The following is a 24,246-nucleotide window of genomic DNA, read 5'->3' as shown; positions in this document are numbered from 1 at the left end:
TGGAAGACCAGTAGTAGTTTCCGATTAACATCTGGAGGCATTCTGTAATCTGTGGACTATCAGAGTGTTGATGAAACACAGAAATTGCATCGGGATTGAATACAACATTCTCCACGCGCAGTTCGATCCATAGGAGTAATGTCTCAAACAGTCTACGCTTTGATCGTTCAGTGGAAGGCCAGTAGTAGTTTCAACTGCACATCTGGAAGCATTCTGTAATCTGTTGAGTATCAGAGTGTTGATGAAACACAGAAATTGCATCGCGATTGAATACAACAGTCACCATGCGCACTTTCCTCCATGGGAGTAATGTCTCAAAGAGTCTACTCTTTGATCGTTCCCGGGAAGACCAGTAGTAGTTTCCGATGCACTTCTCGTGGCATTCTGTAATCTGTGGACTATCAGAGTGTTGATGAAACACAGAAAATGCATCGGGATTGAATACAACAGTCACCATGCGCACTTTCCTCCATGGGAGTAATGTCTCAAAGAGTTTACGCTTTGATCGTTCCCTGGAAGACCAGTAGTAGTTTCCGATGCACATTTGGAGGCATTCTGTAATCTGTGGAGTATCAGAGTGTTGATAAAACACAGAAATTGCATCGGGATTGAATACAACAGTCACCATGCGCACTTTCCTTCATGGGAGTAATGTCCCAAACAGTCTACGCTTTGATCGTTCCCTGGAGGACCAGTAGTAGTTTCCGATTAACATCTGGAGGCATGTTGTAAACTGTGGACTATCAGAGTGTTGATGAAACACAGAAATTGCATCGGGATTGAATACAACAATCTCCATGCGCAGTTTCCTCCATGGGAGTAATGTCTCAAAGAGTCTACGTTTGGTCGTTCCCGGGAAGAACAGTAGTAGTTTCCGATGCACATCTCGTGGCATTCTGTAATCTGTGGACTATCAGAGTGTTGATGAAACACAGAAAATGCATCGGGATTGATACAACATTCACCATGTGCACTTTCCTCCATGGGAGTAATTTCTCAAAGTGTTTACGCTTTGATCGTTCCCTGGAAGGCCAGTAGTAGTTTCCGATGCACATTTGGAGGCATTCTGTAATCTGTGGAGTATTAGAGTGTTGATGAAACTCAAAAATTGCATCGGGATTGAATACAACAATCACCATGCGCACTTTCCTCCATGGGAGTAATGTCCCAAACAGTCTACGCTTTGATCTTTCCCTGGAAGACCAGTAGTAGTTTCCGATTAACATCTGGAGGCATTCTGTAATCTGTGGACTATCAGAGTGTTGTTGAAACACAGAAATTGCATCAGGATTGAATACCACACTCTCCATGCGTACATTCCTCCATAAAAGTAATGTCTCAAACAGTCTACGCTTTGATCGTTTCTGGAAGAACAGTAGTAGTTTCCGATTCACTTGTGGAGGCATTCTGTAATCTGTGGACTATCAGAGTGTTGATGAAACACAGAAATTGCATCGGGATTGAATACAACAGTCACCATGCGTACATTCGTCCATAAAAGTAATGTCTCAAACAGTCTACGCTTTGATGGTTACCTGGAAGAGCAGTAGTAGTTTCCGATTCACATGTGGAGGAATTCTGTAATCTGTGGACTATCACAGTGTTGATGAAACACAGAAATTGCATCGGGATTCAATACAACAGTCACCATGCGCTGTTTCTTACATAAAAGTAATGTCTCAAACAGTCTACGCTTTCATCGTTCCCTGGAGACCAGTAGTAGTTTCCGATGCACATCTCGTGGCATTCTGTAATCTGTGGTCTATCAGAATGTTGATGAAACACTGTAAATGCATCGGGATTGATTACAACAGTCACCATGCGCCCTTTCCTCAGTGGGAGTAATGTAACAAACAGCCTACGCTTTGATCGTTAACTGGAAGACCAGTAGTAGTTTCCGATTAACATCTGGAGGCATTCTGTAATCTGTGGACTATCAGAGTGTTGATGAAACACAGAAATTGCATCGGGATTGAATACAACATTCTCCACGCGCAGTTCGATCCATAGGAGTAATGTCTCAAACAGTCTACGCTTTGATCGTTCAGTGGAAGGCCAGTAGTAGTTTCAACTGCACATCTGGAAGCATTCTGTAATCTGTTGAGTATCAGAGTGTTGATGAAACACAGAAATTGCATCGCGATTGAATACAACAGTCACCATGCGCACTTTCCTCCATGGGAGTAATGTCTCAAAGAGTCTACTCTTTGATCGTTCCCGGGAAGACCAGTAGTAGTTTCCGATGCACTTCTCGTGGCATTCTGTAATCTGTGGACTATCAGAGTGTTGATGAAACACAGAAAATGCATCGGGATTGAATACAACAGTCACCATGCGCACTTTCCTCCATGGGAGTAATGTCTCAAAGAGTTTACGCTTTGATCGTTCCCTGGAAGACCAGTAGTAGTTTCCGATGCACATTTGGAGGCATTCTGTAATCTGTGGAGTATCAGAGTGTTGATAAAACACAGAAATTGCATCGGGATTGAATACAACAGTCACCATGCGCACTTTCCTTCATGGGAGTAATGTCCCAAACAGTCTACGCTTTGATCGTTCCCTGGAGGACCAGTAGTAGTTTCCGATTAACATCTGGAGGCATGTTGTAAACTGTGGACTATCAGAGTGTTGATGAAACACAGAAATTGCATCGGGATTGAATACAACAATCTCCATGCGCAGTTTCCTCCATGGGAGTAATGTCTCAAAGAGTCTACGTTTGGTCGTTCCCGGGAAGAACAGTAGTAGTTTCCGATGCACATCTCGTGGCATTCTGTAATCTGTGGACTATCAGAGTGTTGATGAAACACAGAAAATGCATCGGGATTGATACAACATTCACCATGTGCACTTTCCTCCATGGGAGTAATGTCTCAAAGTGTTTACGCTTTGATCGTTCCCTGGAAGGCCAGTAGTAGTTTCCGATGCACATTTGGAGGCATTCTGTAATCTGTGGAGTATTAGAGTGTTGATGAAACTCAAAAATTGCATCGGGATTGAATACAACAATCACCATGCGCACTTTCCTCCATGGGAGTAATGTCCCAAACAGTCTACGCTTTGATCTTTCCCTGGAAGACCAGTAGTAGTTTCCGATTAACATCTGGAGGCATTCTGTAATCTGTGGACTATCAGAGTGTTGATGAAACACAGAAATTGCATCAGGATTGAATACCACACTCTCCATGCGTACATTCCTCCATAAAAGTAATGTCTCAAACAGTCTACGCTTTGATCGTTTCTGGAAGAACAGTAGTAGTTTCCGATTCACTTGTGGAGGCATTCTGTAATCTGTGGACTATCAGAGTGTTGATGAAACACAGAAATTGCATCGGGATTGAATACAACAGTCACCATGCGCCTTTTCTTACATAAAAGTAATGTCTCACACAGTCTACGCTTTCATCGTTCCCTGAAGACCAGTAGTAGTTTCCGATGCACATCTCGTGGCATTCTGTAATCTGTGGTCTATCAGAGTGTTGATGAAACACAGTAAATGCATCGGGATTGAATAAAACAGTCACCATGCGCACTTTCCTCCATGGGAGTAATGTCTCAAAGAGTTTACGCTTTGATTGTTCCCTGGAAGACCAGTAGTAGTTTCCGATGCACATCTGGAGGCATTCTGTAATCTGTGGACTATTAGAGTGTTGATGAAACACAGAAATTGCATCGGGATTGAATACAACAGTCACCATGCGCACATACCTCCATAAAAGTAATGTCTCAACCAGTCTACGCTTTGATCGTTCCCTGGAAGACCAGTAGTAGTTTACGATGAACATCTGGAGGCATCCTGTAATCTGTGGAGTATCAGAGTGTTGATGAAACACAGAAATTGCATCGGTATTGAATACAACAGTCACCATGCGCACTTTCCTCCATGTGAGTAATGTCTTAAACAGTCTACGCTTTGATGGTTTCCTGGAAGACCAGTAGTAGTTTCCGATTCACATGTGGAGGCATTCTGTAATCTGTGGACTATCAGAGTGTTGATGAAACACAGAAATTGCATCGGGATTCAATACAAGAGTCACCATGCGCTGTTTCTTACATAAAAGTAATGTCTCAAACAGTCTACGCTTTCATCGTTCCCTGGAGACCAGTAGTAGTTTCCGATGCACATCTCGTGGCATTCTGTAATCTGTGGTCTATCAGAGTGTTGATTAAACACTGTATATGCATCGGGATTGAATACAACAGTCACCATGCGCACTTTCCTCAACGGGAGTAATGTCTCAAACAATCTACGCTTTGATCGTTCCCTGGAAGACCAGTAGTAGTTTCCGATGCACATCTCTTGGCATTCTGTAATCTGTGGACTATCAGAGTGTTGATTAAACACTGTAAATGCATCGGGATTGAATACAACTGTCACCATGCGCCCTTTCCTCCATGGGAGTAATGTAACAAACAGCCTACGCTTTGATCGTTAACTGGAAGACCAGTAGTAGTTTCCGATTAACATCTGGAGGCATTCTGTAATCTGTGGACTATCAGAGTGTTGATGAAACACAGATAATGCATCGGGATTGAATACACAGTCACCATGCGCACTTTCCTCCACGGGAGTAATGTCTCAAACAATCTACTCTTTGATCGTTCCCTGGAAGACCAGTAGTAGTATCCGATGCACATTTGGAGGCATTCTGTAATCTGTGGAGTATCAGAGTGTTGATGAAACACAGAAATTGCATCGGGATTGAATACAACAGTCACCATGCGCACTTTCCTTCATGGCAGTAATGTCCCAAACAGTCTACGCTTTGATCGTTCCCTGGAGGACCAGTAGCAGTTTCCGATTAACATCTGGAGGCATTTTGTAATCTGTGGACTATCAGAGTGTTGATGAAACACAGAAATTGCATCGGGATTGAATACAACATTCTCCATGCGCAGTTTCCTCCATGGGAGTAATGTCTCAAACAGGCTACGCTTTGATCGTTCCCTGGAAGACCAGTAGTAGTTTCCGATTAACATCTGGAGGCATTCTGTAATCTGTGGACTATCAGAGTGTTGATGAAACACAGAAATTGCATCGGGATTGAATACAACAGTCACCATGCGTACATTCCTCCATAAAAGTAATGTCTCAAACAGTCTACGCTTTGATGGTTTCCTGGAAGACCAGTAGTAGTTTCCGATTCACATGTGGAGGCATTCTGTAATCTGTGGACTATCAGAGTGTTGATGAAACACAGAAATTGCATCGGGATTCAATACAACAGTCACCATGCGCTGTTTCTTACATAAAAGTAATGTCTCAAACAGTCTACGCTTTCATCGTTCCCTGGAGACCAGTAGTAGTTTCCGATGCACATCTCGTGGCATTCTGTAATCTGTGGTCTATCAGAGTGTTGATGAAACACAGAAATTGCATCGGGATTGAATACAACTGTCACCATGCGCCCTTTCCTCAGTGGGAGTAATGTCCCAAACAGTCTACGCTTTGATCGTTAACTGGAAGAAATGTAGTAGTTTCCGATTAACATCTGGAGGCATTCTGTAATCTGTGGACTATCAGAGTGTTGATGAAACACAGAAATTGCATCGGGATTGAATACAACATTCTCCATGCGCAGTTCCCTCCATAGGAGTAATGTCTCAAACAGTCTACGCTTTGATCGTTCAGTGGAAGGCCAGTAGTAGTTTCAACTGCACATCTGGAGGCATTCTGTAATCTGTTGAGTATCAGAGTGTTGATGAAACACAGAAATTGCATCGGTATTGAATACAACAGTCACCATGCACACTTTCCTCCATGGGAGTAATGTCTCAAAGAGTCTACGCTTTGATCGTTCCCGGGAAGACCAGTAGTAGTTTCCGATGCAGTTCTCGTGGCATTCTGTAATCTGTGGACTATCAGAGTGTTGATGAAACACAGAAAATGCATCGGGATTGAATACAACAGTCACCATGCGCACTTTCCTCCATGGGAGTAATGTCTCAAAGAGTTTACGCTTTGATCGTTCCCTGGAAGACCAGTAGTAGTTTCCGATGCACATTTGGAGGCATTCTGTAATCTGTGGAGTATCAGAGTGTTGATAAAACACAGAAATTGCATCGGGATTGAATATAACAGTCACCATGCGCACTTTCCTTCATGGGAGTAATGTCCCAAACAGTCTACGCTTTGATCGTTCCCTGGAGGACCAGTAGTAGTTTCCGATTAACATCTGGAGGCATTCTGTAGATTGTGGACTATCAGAGTGTTGATGAAACACAGAAATTGCATCGGGATTGAATACAACAATCTCCATGCGCAGTTTCCTCCATGGGAGTAATGTCTCAAACAGTCTACGCTTTGATAGTTCCCTGGAACACCAGTAGTAGTTTCCGATTAACATCTGGAGGCATTCTGTAATCTGTGGACTATCAGATTGTTGATGAAACACAGAAATTGCATCGGGATTGAATACAACAGTCACCATGCGTACATTCCTCCATAAAAGTAATGTCTCAAAGAGTCTACGCTTTGATGGTTTCTTTGAAGACCAGTAGTAGTTTCCGATTCACATGTGGAGGCATTCTGTAATCTGTGGACTATCAGAGTGTTGATGAAACACAGAAATTGCATCGGGATTCAATACAACAGTCACCATGCGCTGTTTCTTACATAAAAGTAATGACTCAAACAGTCTACGCTTTCATCGTTCCCTGGAGACCAGTAGTAGTTTCCGATGCACATTTGGAGGCATTCTGTAATCTGTGGAGTATCAGAGTGTTGATGAAACACAGAAATTGCATCGGGATTGAATACAACAGTCACCATGCGCACTTTCCTTCATGGGAGGAATGTCCCAAACAGTCTACGCTTTGATCGTTCCCTGGAGGACCAGTAGTAGTTTCCGATTAACATCTGGAGGCATTTTGTAATCTGTGGACTATCAGAGTGTTGATGAAACACAGAAATTGCATCGGGATTGAATACAACATTCTCCATGCGCAGTTTCCTCCATTGGAGTAATGTCTCAAACAGTCTATGCTTTGATCGGTCCCTGGAAGACCAGCAGTAGTTTCCGATTCACATGTGGAGGCATTCTGTAATCTGTGGACTATCAGAGTGTTGATGAAACACAGAAATTGCATCGGGATTGAATACAACAGTCACCATGCGTACATTCCTCCATAAAAGTAATGTCTCAAACAGTCTACGTTTTGATGGTTACCTGGAAGACCAGTAGTAGTTTCCGATTCACATGTGGAGGCATTCTGTAATCTGTGGACTATCAGAGTGTTGATGAAACACAGAAATTGCATCGGGATTCAATACAACAGTCACCATGCGCTGTTTCTTACATAAAAGTAATGTCTCAAACAGTCTACGCTTTCATCGTTCCCTGGAGACCAGTAGTAGTTTCCGATGCACATCTCGTGGCATTCTGTAATCTGTGGTCTATAAGAGTGTTGATGAAACACAGAAATTGCATCGGGATTGAATACAACAGTCACCATGCGCCCTTTCCTCGGTGGGAGTAATGTCCCAAACAGTCTACGCTTTGATCGTTAACTGGAAGACCAGTAGTAGTTTCCGATTAACATCTGGAGGCATTCTGTAATCTGTTGAGTATCAGAGTGTTGATGAAACACAGAAATTGCATCGGGATTGAATACAACAGTCACCATGCACACTTTCCTCCATGGGAGTAATGTCTCAAAGAGTCTACGCTTTGATCGTTCCCGGGAAGACCAGTAGTAGTTTCCGATGCATTTCTCGTGGCATTCTGTAATCTGTGGACTATCAGAGTGTTGATGAAACACAGAAAATGCATCGGGATTGAATACAACAGTCACCATGCGCACTTTCCTCCATGGGAGTAATGTCTCAAAGAGTTTACGCTTTGATCGTTCCCTGGAAGACCAGTAGTAGTTTCCGATGCACATTTGGAGGCATTCTGTAATCTGTGGAGTATCAGAGTGTTGATAAAACACAGAAATTGCATCGGGATTGAATACAACAGTCACCATGCGCACTTTCCTCCACGGGAGTAATGTCTCAAACAATCTACGCTTTGATCGTTCCCTGGAAGACCAGTAGTAGTTTCCGATGCACCTCTGGTGGCATTCTGTAATCTGTAGACTATCAGAGTGTTGATGAAACACAGTAATTGCATCTGGATTGAATAAAACACTCACCATGCTCACTTTCCTCCATGGGAGTAAAGTCTCTAACTGTCTACGCTTTGATCGTTCCCTGGAAGACCAGTAGTAGTTTCCGATGAACTTCTGGAGGATTTCAGTAATCTGTGGACTATCAGAGTGTTGATGAAACACAGAAATTGCATCGGGATTGAATACAAAAATCTCCATGCGCAGTTTCCTCCATGGGAGTAATGTCTCAAACAGTCTACGCTTTGATAGTTCCCTGGAACACCAGTAGTAGTTTCCGATTAACATCTGGAGGCATTCTGTAATCTGTGGACTATCAGAGTGTTGATGAAACACAGAAATTGCATCGGGATTGAATACAACATTCTCCATGCGCAATTTCCTCCATTGGAGTAATGTCTCAAACAGTCTATGCTTTGATCTGTACCTGGAAGACCAGCAGTAGTTTCCGATTCACATGTGGAGGCATTCTGTAATCTGTGGACTATCAGAGTGTTGATGAAACACAGAAATTGCATCGGGATTCAATATAACAGTCACCATGCGCTGTTTCTTACATAAAAGTAATGACTCAAACAGTCTACGCTTTCATCGTTCCCTGGAGACCAGTAGTAGTTTCCGATGCACATTTGGAGGCATTCTGTAATCTGTGGAGCATCAGAGTGTTGATGAAACACAGAAATTGCTTCGGGATTGAATACAACAGACACCATGCGCACTTTCCTCCATGGGAGGTATGTCTCAAACAGTCGACGCTTTGATCGTTCTCTGGAAGACCAGTAGTAGTTTCCGATGCACATTTGGAGGCATTCTGTAATCTATGGACTATCAGAGTGTTGATGAAACACAGAAATTGCATCGGGATTGAATACAACAGTCACCATGCGCACTTTCCTCCGTGGGAGTAATTTCTCAAAGAGTCTACGCTTTGATCGTTCCCTGGAGGACCAGTAGTAGTTTCCGATTAACATCTGGAGGCATTTTGTAAACTGTGGACTATCAGAGTGTTGATGACACACAGAAATTGCATCGGGATTGAATACAACAATCTCCATGCGCAGTTTCCTCCATGGGAGTAATGTCTCAAAGAGTCTACGTTTGGTCGTTCCCGGGAAGAACAGTAGTAGTTTCCGATGCACATCTCGTGGCATTCTGTAATCTGTGGACTATCAGAGTGTTGATGAAACACAGAAAATGCATCGGGATTGATACAACATTCACCATGTGCACTTTCCTCCATGGGAGTAATGTCTCAAAGAGTTTACGCTTTGATCGTTCCCTGGAAGGCCAGTAGTAGTTTCCGATGCACATTTGGAGGCATTCTGTAATCTGTGGAGTATCAGAGTGTTGATGAAACACAGAAATTGCATCGGGATTGAATACAACAGTCACCATGCGCTGTTTCTTACATAAAAGTAATGTGTCAAACAATCTATGCTTTGATCGTTCCCTCGAAGACCAGTAGTAGTTTCCGATGCACCTCTGGTGGCATTCTGTAATGTGTAGACTATCAGAGTGTTGCTGAAACACAGTAATTGCATCGGGATTGAATAAAACAGTCACCATGCTCACTTTTCTCCGTGGGAGTAATGTCTCTAACAGTCTACGCTTTGATCGTTCCCTGGAAGACCAGTAGTAGTTTCCGATGTACATCTGCAGGCATTCAGTAATCTGTGGACTATCAGAGTGTTGATGAAACACAGAAAATGCATCAGGATTGAATACAACAGTCACCATGCGCACTTTCCTCCACGGGAGTATTGTCACAAACAATCTACGCTTTGATCGTTCCCTGGAAGACCAGTAGTCGTTTCCGATGCACATCTGGAGGCATTCTGTAATCTGTGGACTATTAGAGTGTTGATGAAACACAGTAATTGCATCGGGATTGAATAAAACAGTCACCATGCTCACTTTCCTCCGTGGGAGTAATGTCTCTAACAGTCTACGATTTGATCGTTCCCTGGAAGACCAGTAGTACTTTCCGATGAACAACTGGAGGCTTCCTGTAATCTGTGGACTATCAGAGTGTTGATGAAACACAGAAATTGCATCGGGATTGAATACAACATTCTCCATGCGCAGTTTCCTCCATGGGAGTAATGTCTCAAACAGTCTACGCTTTGATCGTTCAGTGGAAGACCAGTAGTAGTTTCAACTGCACATCTGGAGGCATTCTGTAATCTGTGGAGTATCAGAGTGTTGATGAAACACAGAAATTGCATCGGGATAGAATACAACAGTCACCATGCGCACTTTCCTCCATGGGACTAATGTCTCAAACAGTCTACGCTTCGATCGTTCCCGGGAAGACCAGTAGTACTTTCTTGTGCACATCTCGTGGCATTCTGTAATCTGTGGACTATCAGAGTGTTGATGAAACACAGAAAATGCATCGGGATTGAATGCAACAGTCACCATGCGCACTTTCCTCCATGGGAGTATTGTCTCAAAGAGTTTACGCTTTGATCGTTACATGGAAGACCAGTAGTAGTTTCCGATGCACATTTGGAGGCATTCTGTAATCTGTGGAGTATCAGAGTGTTGATAAAACACAGAAATTCCATCGGGATTGAATACAACAGTCACCATGCGCACATTCCTCCATGGGAGTAATGTCTCAAACAGTCTACAATTTGATCGTTCCCTGGAAGACCAGTAGAAGTTTCCGATGCACATCTGGAGGCATTCTGTAATCTGTGGAGTATTAGAGAGTTGATGAAACACAGAAATTGTATCGGGATTGAATAACACAGTCCTCATCCGCACTTTCCTCCATGGGAGTAATGTCTGAAACAGTCTACGCGTTGATCGTTCCCGGGAAGACCAGTAGTAGTTTCCGATTAACATCTGGAGGCATTCTGTAATCTGTGGAGTATCAGAGTGTTGATGAAACACAGAAATTGCATCGGGATTGAATACAATAGTCACCATGCGCACTTTCCTCCAAGGGAGTAATGTCAAAAACAGTCTACGTTTTGATCGTTCCCTGGAAGACCAGTAGTAGTTCCCGATGCACATCTGGAGGCATTCTGTAATCTGTGGAGTATCAGAGTGTTGATGAAACACAGAAATTGCATCGGGATTGAATACAACAGTCACCATGCGCACTTTCCTCCATGGGAGTAATGTCCCAAACAGTCTACGCTTTGATCGTTCCCTGGAGGACCAGTAGTAGTTTCCGATTAACATCTGGAGGCATTCTGTAATCTGTGAACTATCAGAGTGTTGATGTAACACAGAAATTGCATCGGGATTGAATACAACAGTCACCATGCGCTGTTTCTTACATAAAAGTAATGTCTCAAACAGTCAACGCTTTGATCGTTCCCTGGAAGACGAGCAGTAGTTTCCGAAGAACATCTGGAGGCATTCTGTAATCTGTGGAGTATCAGAGTGTTGATGAAACACAGAAATTGCATCGGGATTGAATACAACAGTCACCATGCGCACATTCCTCCACGGGAGTAATGTCTCAAACTGTCTACGCTTTGATCGTTCCCTGGAAGACCAGTAGTAGTTTCCGATGCACATCTGGAGGCATTCTGTAATCTGTGGAGTATCAGAGTGTTGATGAAACACAGAAATTGCATCGGGATTGAATACAACAGACACCATGCGCACTTTCCTCCATGGGAGTAATTCTCAAACAGTCTACGCTTTGATCGTTCCCTGGAAGACCAGTAGTAGTTTCCGATGCACATCTCGTGGCATTCTGTAATCTGTGGACTATCAGAATGTTGATGAAACACAGATAATGCATCGGGATTGAATACAACAGTCACCATGCGCACTTTCCTCCATGGGAGTAATGTCTAAAACAGTCTACGCTTTGATCGTTCCCTGGAGGACCAGTAGTAGTCCCCGATGCACATCTGGAGGCTTTCTGTAATCTTTGGACTACCAGAGTGTTGATGAAACACAGAAATTGCATCGGGATTGAATACAACAGTCACCATGCGCACTTTCTTTCATGGGAGTAATTCTCAATCAGTCTACGATTTGATCGTTCCCTGGAAGACCAGTAGTGGTTTTCGATACAAATTTGGAGGCATTCTGTAATCTGTGGAGTATCAGAGTGTTGATGAAACACAGAAATTGCATCGGGATTGAATACAACAGTCACCATGCGCACTTTCCACCATGGGAGTAATGTCACAAACAGTCTACGCTTTGATCGTTCCCGGGAAGACCAGTAGTAGTTTCCGATGCACATCTCGTGGCATTCTGTAATCTGTGGACTATCAGAGTGTTGATGAAACACAGAAAATGCATCGGGATTGAATACAACAGTCACCATGCGCACTTTCCTCCATAGTAGTAATGTCTCAAAGAGTTTACGTTTTGATCGTTCCCTGAAAGGCCAGTAGTAGTTTCCGATGCACATTTGGAGGCATTCTGTAAACTGTGGAGTATCAGAGTGTTGATGAAACTCAGAAATTGCATCGGGATTGAATACAACAGTCACCATGCCCACTTTCCTCCATGGGAGTAATGTCCCAAACAGTCTACGGTTTGATCGTTCCCTGGAAGACCAGTAGTAGTTTCCGATGCACATCTCGTGGCATTCTGTAATCTGTGGACTATCAGAATGTTGATGAAACACAGAAATTGCATCGGGATTGAATACGACAGTCACCATGCGCACTTTCCTACATGGGAGTAATGTCTCAAACAGTCTACGCTTCGATCGTTCCCGGGAAGACCAGTAGTAGTTTCAAATGCACATCTCGTGGCATTCTGTAATCTGTGGACTATCAGAGTGTTGATGAAACACAGAAAATGCATCGGGATTGAATGCAACAGTCACCATGCGCACTTTCCTCCATGGGAGTAATGTCTCAAAGAGTTTACGCTTTGATCGTTACATGGAAGACCAGTAGTAGTTTCCGATGCACATTTGGTGGCATTCTGTAATCTGTGGAGTATCAGAGTGTTGATAAAACACAGAAATTGCATCGGGATTGAATAAAACAGTCACCATGCGCACATTCCTCCATGGGAGTAATGTCTCAAACAGTCTACGCTTTGATCGTTCCCTGGAAGACCAGTAGTAGTTTCCGATGCACATCTCGTGGCATTCTGTAATCTGTGGACTACCAGAGTGTTGATGAAACACAGAAAATACATCGGTATTGAATACAATAGTCACCATGCGCACTTCCCTCCATGGCAGTAATGTCTCAAAGAAATTACGATTTGACCGTTCCCTGGAAGACCAGTAGTATTTTCCGATGCACATTTTGAAGCATTCTGTAATCTGTGGACTATCAGAGTGTTGATGAAACACAGAAATTGCATCGGGATTGAATACAACAGTCACCATGCGCTGTTTCTTACATAAAAGTAATGTGTCAAACAATCTATGCTTTGATCGTTCCCTCGAAGACCAGTAGTAGTTTCCGATGCACCTCTGGTGGCATTCTGTAATGTGTAGACTATCAGAGTGTTGATGAAACACAGTAATTGCATCGGGATTGAGTATAACAGTCACCATGCTCACTTTCCTCCGTGGGAGTAATGTCTCTAACAGTCTATGCTTTGATCGTTCTCTGGAAGACCAGTAATAGTTTCCGATGAACATCTGGAGGCTTTCTGTAATCTGTGGACTATCAGAGTGTTGATGAAACACAGAAATTGCATCGGGATTGAATACAACAGTCACCATGCGCACTTTCCTCCATGGGAGTAATGTCTCTAACAGTCTACGCTTTGATCGTTCCCTGGAAGACCAGTAGTAGTTTCAGAAGCACATCTGGAGGTTTTCCGTAATCTGTGGACTATCAGAGTGTTGATGAAACATAGAAATTGCATCGGGATTGAATACAACAGTCACCATGCGCACTTTCCTACATGGGAGTAATGTCTCAAACAGTCTACGCTTCGATCGTTCCCAGGAAGACCAGTAGTAGTTTCAAATGCACATCTCGTGGCATTCTGTAATCTGTGGACTATCAGAGTGTTGATGAAACACAGAAAATGCATCGGGATTGAATGCAACAGTCACCATGCGCACTTTCCTCCATGGGAGTAATGTCTCAAAGAGTTTACGCTTTGATCGTTACATGGAAGACCAGTAGTAGTTTCCGATGCACATTTGGTGGCATTCTGTAATCTGTGGAGTATCAGAGTGTTGATAAAACACAGAAATTGCATCGGGATTGAATAAAACAGTCACCATCCGCACATTCCTCCAGAAGAGTAATGTCTGAAACAGTCTACGCTTTGATCGTTCCCAGGAAGACCAGTAGTAGTTTCCGATTAACATCTGGAGGCATTCTGTAATCTGTGGACCATCAGAGTGTTCATGAAAGACACAAATTGCATCGGGATTGAATACAACAGTCACGATGCGCACTTTCCTCCATGGAAGTAAAGTCTCAAACACTCTACGATTTGATCGTTCCCTGGAAGACCAGTAGTAGTTTCCTATGAACTTCTGGAGGCTTTCTGTAATCAGTGGACTATCAGAGTGTTGATGAAACACAGAAATTGCATCGGGATTGAATACGACAGTCACCATGCGCACTTTCCTCCATGGGAGTAATGTCTCAAACAGTCTACGCTTTGATCGTTCCCGGGAAGACCAGTAGTAGTTTCCGATGCACATCTCGTGGCATTCTGTAATCTGTGGACTATCAGAGTGTTGATGAAACACAGAAAATGCATCGGGATTGGATACAACAGTTACCATGCGCACTTTCCTCCATGGGAGTAATGTCTCAAACAGTCTACGCTTTGATCGTTCCCTGGAAGACCAGTAGTAGTTTCCGATGCATATTTGGAGGCATTCTGTAATCTGTGGAGTATCAGAGTGTTGATAAAACACAGAAATTGCATCGGGATTGAATAAAACAGTCACCATCCGCACTTTCCTCCAGAGGAGTAATGTCTGAAACAGTCTACGTTTTGATCGTTCCCAGGAAGACCAGTAGTAGTTTCCGATTAACATGTGGAGGCATTCTGTAATCTGTGGACCATCAGAGTGTTGATGAAAGACACAAATTGCATCGGGATTGAATACAACAGTCACGATGCGCACTTTCCTCCATGGAAGTAAAGTCTCAAACACTCTACGCTTTGATCGTTCCCTGGAAGACCAGTAGTAGTTTCCTATGAACTTCTGGAGGCTTTCTGTAATCAGTGGACTATCAGAGTGTTGATGAAACACAGAAATTGCATCGGGATTGAATACGACAGTCACCATGCGCACTTTCCTCCATGGGAGTAATGTCTCAAACAGTCTACGCTTTGATCGTTCCCGGGAAGACCAGTAGTAGTTTCCGATGCATATCTCGTGGCATTCTGTAATCTGTGGACTATCAGAGTGTTGGTGAAACACAGAAAATGCATCGGGATTGGATACAACAGTTACCATGCGCACTTTCCTCCATGGGAGTAATGTCTCAAACAGTCTACGCTTTGATCGTTCCCTGGAAGACCAGTAGTTGTTTCCGATGCACATTTGGAGGCATTCTGTAATCTGTGGAGTATCAGAGTGTTGATAAAACACAGAAATTGCATCGGGATTGAATAAAACAGTCACCATCCGCACTTTCCTCCAGAGGAGTAATGTCTGAAACAGTCTACGCTTTGATCGTTCCCAGGAAGACCAGTAGTTGTTTCCGATTAACATCTGGACGCATTCTGTAATCTGTGGACCATCAGAGTGTTGATGAAAGACACAAATTGCATCGGGATTGAATACAACAGTCACGATGCGCACTTTCCTCCATGGAAGTAATGTCCCAAACTGTCTACGCTTTGATCGTTCCCTGGAAGACCAGTAGTAGTTTCCGATTAACATCTGGAGGCATTCTGTAATCTGTGGACTATCAGAGTGTTGATGAAACACAGTAATTGCATCAGGATTGAATACAACCCTCACCATGCGTACATTCCTCCATAAAAGTAATGTCTCAAACAGCCTACGCTTTGATCGTTTCTGGAAGAACAGTAGTAGTTTCCGATTCACATGTGGAGGCATTCTGTAATCTGTGGACTATCAGAGTGTTGATGAAACACAGAAATTGCAACGGGATTGAATACAACAGTCACCATGCGCTGTTTCTTACATAAAAGTAATGTCTCACACAGTCTACGCTTTCATCGTTCCCTGGAAGACCAGTAGTAGTTTCCGATGCATATCTCGTGGCATTCTGTAATCTGTGATCTATCAGAGTGTTGATGAAACACAGTAAATGCATCGGGATTGAATAAAACAGTCACCATGCGCACTTTCCTCCATGGGAGTAATGTCTCAAAGAGTTTACACTTTGATTGTTCCCTGGAAGACCAGTAGTAGTTTCCGATGCACATCTGGAGGCATTCTGTAATCTGTGGACTATTAGAGTGTTGATGAAACACAGAAATTGCATCGGGATTGAATACAATAGTCACCATGCACACATACCTCCATAAAAGTAATGTCTCAACCAGTCTACGCTTTGATCGTTCCCTGGAAGACCAGTAGTAGTTTACGATGCACATCTGGAGGCATCCTGTAATCTGTGGAGTATCAGAGTGTTGATGAAACACAGAAATTGCATCGGTATTGAATACAACAGTCACCATGCGCACTTTCCTCCATGTGAGTAATGTCTCAAACAGTCTACGCTTTGATCGTTCCCTGGAAGACCAGTAGTAGTTTCCGATGCACATCTGCAGGCATTCAGTAATCTGTGGACTATCAGAGTGTTGATGAAACACAGAAAATGCATCGGGATTGAATACAACAGTCACCATGCGCACTTCCCTCCACGGGAGTATTGTCACAACCAACCTACGCTTTGATCGTTCCCTGGAAGACCAGTAGTAGTTTCCGATGCACCTCTGGTGGCATTCTGTAATGTGTAGACTATCAGAGTGTTGATGAAACACAGAAATTGGATCGGGATTGAATACAACGTTCTCCATGCGCAGTTTCCTCCATGGGAGTAATGTCTCAAACAGTCTACGCTTTGATCGTTCCCTGGAAGACCAGTAGTAGTTTCCGATGCAAATTTGGAGGCATTCTGTAATCTGTGGAGTATCAGAGTGTTGATGAAACACAGAAATTGCATCGGGATTGAGTACAACAGTCACCATGCGCTGTTTCTTACATAAAAGTAATGTGTCAAACAATCTATGCTCTGATCGTTCCCTCGAAGACCAGTAGTAGTTTCCGATGCACCTCTGGTGGCATTCTGTAATGTGTAGACTATCAGGGTGTTGCTGAAACACAGTAATTGCATCGGGATTGAATAAAACAGTCACCATGCTCACTTTTCTCTGTGGGAGTAATGTCTCTAACAGTCTACGCTTTGATCGTTCCCTGGAAGACCAGTAGTAGTTTCCGATATTACATCTGCAGGCATTCAGTAATCTGTGGACTATCAGAGTGTTGATGAAACACAGAAAATGCATCAGGATTGAATACAACAATCACCATGCGCACATTCCTCCACGGGAGTATTGTCACAAACAATCTACGCTTTGATCGTTCCCTGGAAGACCAGTAGTCGTTTCCGATGCACATCTGGAGGCATTCTGTAATCTGTGGACTATTAGAGTGTTGATGAAACACAGTAATTGCATCGGGATTGAATAAAACAGTCACCATGCTCACTTTCCTCCGTGGGAGTAATGTCTCTAACAGTCTACGATTTGATCGTTCCCTGGAAGACCAGTAGTACTTTCCGATGAACATCTGGAGGCTTTCTGTAATCTGTGGACTATCAGAGTGTTGATGAAACACAGAAATTGCATCGGGATTGAATACAACATTCTCCATGCGCAGTTTCCTCCATGGGAGTAATGTCTCAAACAGTCTACGCTTTGATCGTTCAGTGGAAGACCAGTAGTAGTTTCAACTGCACATCTGGAGGCATTCTGTAATCTGTGGAGTATCAGAGTGTTGATGAAACACAGAAATTGCATCGGGATAGAATACAACAGTCACCATGCGCACTTTCCTCCATGGGACTAATGTCTCAAACAGTCTACGCTTCGATCGTTCCCGGGAAGACCAGTAGTACTTTCCGATGCACATCTCGTGGCATTCTGTAATCTGTGGACTATCAGAGTGTTGATGAAACACAGAAATTGCATCGGGATTGAATACAACAGTCACCATGCGCACATTCCTCCATGGGAGTAATGTCTCAAACAGTCTACAATTTGATCGTTCCCTGGAAGACCAGTAGAAGTTTCCGATGCACATCTGGAGGCATTCTGTAATCTGTGGAGTATTAGAGAGTTGATGAAACACAGAAATTGTATCGGGATTGAATAACACAGTCCTCATCCGCACTTTCCTCCATGGGAGTAATGTCTGAAACAGTCTACGCGTTGATCGTTCCCGGGAAGACCAGTAGTAGTTTCCGATTAACATCTGGAGGCATTCTGTAATCTGTGGAGTATCAGAGTGTTGATGAAACACAGAAATTGCATCGGGATTGAATACAACAGTCACCATGCGCACTTTCCTCCAAGGGAGTAATGTCAAAAACAGTCTACGTTTTGATCGTTCCCTGGAAGACCAGTAGTAGTTCCCGATGCACATCTGGAGGCATTCTGTAATCTGTGGAGTATCAGAGTGTTGATGGAACACAGAAATTGCATCGGGATTGAATACAACAGTCACCATGCGCACTTTCCTCCATGGGAGTAATGTCTCAAAGAGTCTACGCTTTGATCGTTCCCGGGAAGACCAGTAGTAGTTTCCGATGCACATCTCGTGGCATTCTGTAATCTGTGGACTATCAGAGTGTTGATGAAACACAGAAAATGCATCGGGATTGAATACAACAGTCACCATGCGCACTTTCCTCCATAGGAGTAATGTCTCAAAGAGTTTACGCTTTGATCGTTCAATGAAAGGCCAGTAGTAGTTTCCGATGCACATTTGGAGGCATTCTGTAATCTGTGGAGTATCAGAGTGTTGATGAAACTCAGAAATTGCATCGGGATTGAATAAAACAGTCACCATGCGCACTTTCCTCCATGGGAGTAATGTCCCAAACAGTCTACGCTTTGATCGTTCCCTGGAAGACCAGTAGTAGTTTCCGATTAACATCTGGAGGCATTCTGTAATCTGTGAACTATCAGAGTGTTGATGTAACACAGAAATTGCATCGGGATTGAATACAATAGTCACCATGCGCTGTTTCTTACATAAAAGTAATGTCTCAAACAGTCAACGCTTTGATCGTTCCCTGAAAGGCCAGTAGTAGTTTCTGATGCACATTTGGAGGCATTCTGTAATCTGTGGAGTATCAGAGTGTTGATGTAACACAGAAATTGCATCGGGATTGAATACAACAGTCACCATGCGCACTTTCCTCCATAGGAGTAATGTCTCAAAGAGTTTACGCTTTGATCGTTCCCTGAAAGGCCAGTAGTAGTTTCCGATGCACATTTGGAGGCATTCTGTAATCTGTGGACTATCAGAATGTTGATGAAACACAGATAATGCATCGGGATTGAATACAACAGTCACCATGCGCACTTTCCTCCATGGGAGTAATGTCTAAAACAGTCTACGTTTTGATCGCTCCCTGGAGGACCAGTAGTAGTCCCCGATGCACATCTGGAGGCTTTCTGTAATCTGTGGACTACCAGAGTGTTGATGAAACACAGAAATTGCATCGGGATTGATTACAACAGTCACCATGCGCACTTTCTTTCATGGGAGTAATTCTCAATCAGTCTACGCTTTGATCGTTCCCTGGAAGACCAGTAGTGGTTTCCGATACAAATTTGGAGGCATTCTGTAATCTGTGGAGTATCAGAGTGTTGATGAAACACAGAAATTGCATCGGGATTGAATACAACAGTCACCATGCGCACTTTCCACCATGGGAGTAATGTCACAAACAGTCTACGCTTTGATCGTTCCCGGGAAGACCAGTAGTAGTTTCCGATGCATATCTCGTGGCATTCTGTAATCTGTGGACTATCAGAGTGTTGATGAAACACAGAAAATGCATCGGGATTGAATACAACAGTCACCATGCACACTTTCCTCCATCGGAGTAATGTCTTAAAGAGTTTACGCTTTCATTGTTCCCTGGACAACCAGTAATAGTTTCCTATGCACATCTGCAGGCATTCTGTAATCTGTGGACTATCAGAGTGTTGATGAAACACAGAAAACGCATCGGGATTGAATACAACAGTCACCATGCGCTGTTTCTTACATAAAAGTAATGTGTCAAACAATCTATGCTTTGATCGTTCCCTCGAAGACCAGTAGTAGTTTCCGATGCACCTCTGGTGGCATTCTGTAATGTGTAGACTATCAGAGTGTTGATGAAACACAGTAATTGCATCGGGATTGAGTATAACAGTCACCATGCTCACTTTCCTCCGTGGGAGTAATGTCTCTAACAGTCTACGCTTTGATCGTTCCCTGGAAGACCAGTAATAGTTTCCGATGAACATCTGGAGGCTTTCTGTAATCTGTGGACTATCAGAGTGTTGATGAAACACAGAAATTGCATCGGGATTGAATACAACAGTCACCATGCGCACTTTCCTCCATGGGAGTAATGTCTCTAACAGTCTACGCTTTGATCGTTCCCTGGAAGACCAGTAGTAGTTTCCGAAGCACATCTGGAGTTTTTCCGTAATCTGTGGACTATCAGAGTGTTGATGAAACATAGAAATTGCATCGGGATTGAATACAACAGTCACCACGCGCACTTTCCTACATGGGAGTAATGTCTCAAACAGTCTACGCTTCGATCGTTCCCGGGAAGACCAGTAGTAGTTTCAAATGCACATCTCGTGGCATTCTGTAATCTGTGGACTATCAGAGTGTTGATGAAACACAGAAAATGCATCGGGATTGAATGCAACAGTCACCATGCGCACTTTCCTCCATGGGAGTAATGTCTCAAAGAGTTTACGCTTTGATCGTTACATGGAAGACCAGTAGTAGTTTCCGATGCACATTTGGTGGCATTCTGCAATCTGTGGAGTATCAGAGTGTTGATAAAACACAGAAATTGCATCGGGATTGAATACAACAGTCACCATGCGCACATTCCTCCATGGGAGTAATGTCTCAAACAGTCTACGCTTTGATCGTTCCCTGGAAGACCAGTAGTAGTTTCCGATGCACATCTCGTGGCATTCTGTAATCTGTGGACTACCAGAGTGTTGATGAAACACAGAAATTGCATCGGGATTGAATACAACAGTCACCATGCGCACATTCCTCCATGGGAGTAATGTCTCAAACAGTCTACAATTTGATCGTTCCCTGGAAGACCAGTAGAAGTTTCCGATGCACATCTGGAGGCATTCTGTAATCTGTGGAGTATTAGAGAGTTGATGAAACACAGAAATTGTATCGGGATTGAATAACACAGTCCTCATCCGCACTTTCCTCCATGGGAGTAATGTCTGAAACAGTCTACGCGTTGATCGTTCCCGGGAAGACCAGTAGTAGTTTCCGATTAACATCTGGAGGCATTCTGTAATCTGTGGAGTATCAGAGTGTTGATGAAACACAGAAATTGCATCGGGATTGAATACAACAGTCACCATGCGCACTTTCCTCCAAGGGAGTAATGTCAAAAACAGTCTACGTTTTGATCGCTCCCTGGAAGACCAGTAGTAGTTCCCGATGCACATCTGGAGGCATTCTGTAATCTGTGGAGTATCATAGTGTTGATGAAACACAGAAATTGCATCGGGATTGAATACAACAGTCACCATGCGCACTTTCCTCCATGGGAGTAATGTCTCAAAGAGTCTACGCTTTGATCGTTCCCGGGAAGACCAGTAGTAGTTTCCGATGCACATCTCGTGGCATTCTGTAATCTGTGGACTATCAGAGTGTTGATGAAACACAGAAAATGCATCGGGATTGAATACAACAGTCACCATGCGCACTTTCCTCCATAGGAGTAATGTCTCAAAGAGTTTACGCTTTGATCGTTCAATGAAAGGCCAGTAGTAGTTTCCGATGCACATTAGGAGGCATTCTGTAATCTGTGGAGTATCAGAGTGTTGATGAAACTCAGAAATTGCATCGGGATTGAATAAAACAGTCACCATGCGCACTTTCCTCCATGGGAGTAATGTCCCAAACAGTCTACGCTTTGATCGTTCCCTGGAAGACCAGTAGTAGTTTCCGATTAACATCTGGAGGCATTCTGTAATCTGTGAACTATCAGAGTGTTGATGTAACACAGAAATTGCATCGGGATTGAATACAACAGTCACCATGCGCTGTTTCTTACATAAAAGTAATGTCTCAAACAGTCAACGCTTTGATCGTTCCCTGAAAGGCCAGTAGTAATTTCCGATGCACATTTGGAGGCATTCTGTAATCTGTGGAGTATCAGAGTGTTGATGTAACACAGAAATTGCATCGGGATTGAATACAACAGTCACCATGCGCACTTTCCTCCATAGGAGTAATGTCTCAAAGAGTTTACGCTTTGATCGTTCCCTGAAAGGCCAGTAGTAGTTTCCGATGCACATTTGGAGGCATTCTGTAATCTGTGGACTATCAGAATGTTGATGAAACACAGATAATGCATCGGGATTGAATACAACAGTCACCATGCGCACTTTCCTCCATGGGAGTAATGTCTAAAACAGTCTACGCTTTGATCGCTCCCTGGAGGACCAGTAGTAGTCCCCGATGCACATCTGGAGGCTTTCTGTAATCTGTGGACTACCAGAGTGTTGATGAAACACAGAAATTGCATCGGGATTGAATACAACAGTCACCATGCGCACTTTCTTTCATGGGAGTAATTCTCAATCAGTCTACGCTTTGATCGTTCCCTGGAAGACCAGTAGTGGTTTCCGATACAAATTTGGAGGCATTCTGTAATCTGTGGAGTATTAGAGTGTTGATGAAACACAGAAATTGCATCGGGATTGAATACAACAGTCACCATGCGCACTTTCCACCATGGGAGTAATGTCACAAACAGTCTACGCTTTGATCGTTCCCGGGAAGACCAGTAGTAGTTTCCGATGCACATCTCGTGGCATTCTGTAATCTGTGGACTATCAGAGTGTTGATGAAACACAGAAAATGCATCGGGATTGAATACAACAGTCACCATGCACACTTTCCTCCATCGGAGTAATGTCTTAAAGAGTTTACGCTTTCATTGTTCCCTGGACAACCAGTAATAGTTTCCTATGCACATCTGCAGGCATTCTGTAATCTGTGGACTATCAGAGTGTTGATGAAACACAGAAAATGCATCGGGATTGAATACAACAGTCACCATGCGCTGTTTCTTACATAAAAGTATGTGTCAAACAATCTATGCTTTGATCGTTCCCTCGAAGACCAGTAGTAGTTTCCGATGCACCTCTGGTGGCATTCTGTAATGTGTAGACTATCAGAGTGTTGATGAAACACAGTAATTGCATCGGGATTGAGTATAACAGTCACCATGCTCACTTTCCTCCGTGGGAGTAATGTCTCTAACAGTCTACGCTTTGATCGTTCCCTGGAAGACCAGTAATAGTTTCCGATGAACATCTGGAGGCTTTCTGTAATCTGTGGACTATCAGAGTGTTGATGAAACACAGAAATTGCATCGGGATTGAATACAACAGTCACCATGCGCACTTTCCTCCATGGGAGTAATGTCTCTAACAGTCTACGCTTTGATCGTTCCCTGGAAGACCAGTAGTAGTTTCCGAAGCACATCTGGAGCTTTTCCGTAATCTGTGGACTATCAGAGTGTTGATGAAACATAGAAATTGCATCGGGATTGAATACAACAGTCACCACGCGCACTTTCCTACATGGGAGTAATGTCTCAAACAGTCTACGCTTCGATCGTTCCCGGGAAGACCAGTAGTAGTTTCAAATGCACATCTCGTGGCATTCTGTAATCTGTGGACTATCAGAGTGTTGATGAAACACAGAAAATGCATCGGGATTGAATGCAACAGTCACCATGCGCACTTTCCTCCATGGGAGTAATGTCTCAAAGAGTTTACGCTTTGATCGTTACATGGAAGACCAGTAGTAGTTTCCGATGCACATTTGGTGGCATTCTGCAATCTGTGGAGTATCAGAGTGTTGATAAAACACAGAAATTGCATCGCGATTGAATACAACAGTCACCATGCGCACATTCCTCCATGGGAGTAATGTCTCAAACAGTCTAC

The sequence above is a fragment of the Schistocerca gregaria genome, unplaced genomic scaffold, assembly GCF_023897955.1.
Source record: "Schistocerca gregaria isolate iqSchGreg1 unplaced genomic scaffold, iqSchGreg1.2 ptg000066l, whole genome shotgun sequence".
NCBI lineage: Eukaryota > Metazoa > Arthropoda > Insecta > Orthoptera > Acrididae > Schistocerca > Schistocerca gregaria.
The sequence above is the reverse complement of the archived record's forward strand: the minus strand, read 5'-3'. Positions refer to the sequence as shown.